This window comes from Aethalodelphis obliquidens, unplaced genomic scaffold (genome assembly GCF_003676395.1).
Source record: "Aethalodelphis obliquidens isolate GAN/ISIS:26980383/991018 unplaced genomic scaffold, ASM367639v1 scaffold54, whole genome shotgun sequence".
NCBI lineage: Eukaryota > Metazoa > Chordata > Mammalia > Artiodactyla > Delphinidae > Aethalodelphis > Aethalodelphis obliquidens.
The window spans coordinates 11,572,039-11,573,523 of NW_020837998.1; positions in this window are offsets into that span (position 1 = coordinate 11,572,039).

A 1,485-nucleotide genomic window follows, 5' to 3' on the forward strand; every position below is an offset into this window, starting at 1 on the left:
TAGTCAGACCACTGGAATAGCTTTCTTGTCATTCATTACCATTATCAGGAAATGTGCCTGGTAAGCTTCTGTTTTGATATTCCAAGAAGAGGATTATAATTATTTACTTTACAGATATATAAGGTGGGAATGCTATTTTTAGTAATATCTCATGAAATATTTGGAATAAAAAGGAGAAAACTAAGAGAAAGTTGTAAAGAAAACAATTTTGGTGGAAATCAATTGTAGAAGAAGAAAAACAATATTGTTTCTTTGTGCAGTTATGTTTTAAAACTTTAGGAAAATTCGCTGGACGTATTGTATATTTTATTTGGGCTCTATAATAAGTAGTTTAGAAAAATTAAATTAAAGTCACGTTTGTGTAGTTAATGGAAGATTAGCTGAGTTTCCAAACAAAAAAAGAGCAGAAAAGTATATGGTATATTTAAGACCAGTGAAAAGATTTTTACCTCTGCAATCTTTTATTGGAAATAATTGTGAAGATTTGCTCATAAATGGCATCAACTGCTAAGGACATATGTACACTGACTTAAAATGGGAGTGAATCTTTTTGTTCAAGATATTTTTCAAAGGGTTAGTAACGTATTTATTTATAATTATTTTCCAAATTGCAGATAAGCATTGTAGGTAAAGTATTACATATATTCCTACAGGCCACTTTGCTACTAAGAGGCAAAATTAAATGTCTTTAATAGAAGTGGATCTAGAAATATAGTAAAGATATGCAAAGGAAATTGAGAGTGCTGGTTAGTAAAATGCTTCCACTTAAAATAAGTGTTCTAGTTAAGATAGAAATGTAGCATCAGGACCTCAGCAAAAGTATAAAGTAGATGGAGTTTCTTTCTTAAAATTCCTCAACATACCCTCCTCCCTATTACCAACATTCTATATCTTTATGCTGCCTTGGGCTCCTTGTATCAGAGGAAAAAAGCCACTAATGTGATATTTATTTAATGGATTAACTCTCCAGGGGCATTTGCATTTTAAAAGGCCACCATAGAAAGGGTCATATTTAACCCAAAGGAGGGCTGGCAAATATGCTCAAATTTAATACATATTCCTATCAATGAAAGATTTACTGTAACTTTCTGTTTGGTGCTTTTAAAGTATAGGAATTATAATTTTGGTTTCACTTCATTTCTCAGAGCAACACATTGTGAGCCTCACACTTACATGAAGTTTGCAGATCACTATCACCCCTGCATGACATTCTTTGGAATATCTTTTACATTCACTAGACCGTGAGCTCCTTGGGAGTTGAGACTCTGCCTTATTAATCTTGGCATTAGTAGTGTGTGCCATAGCCTGGCAAATAAGAAATAATAAATGCTTGTAGAATGAATAAATGCATAAACAAGCAGACACTTGTCAATGTACCACATAGCTACTCAGCGTGATCTCACACAATACCATTTAAGGGAATGTATACCATAAAAATGCCTAACATATAATAATACTGTGTATTAACTATCAAGACTGTTATAA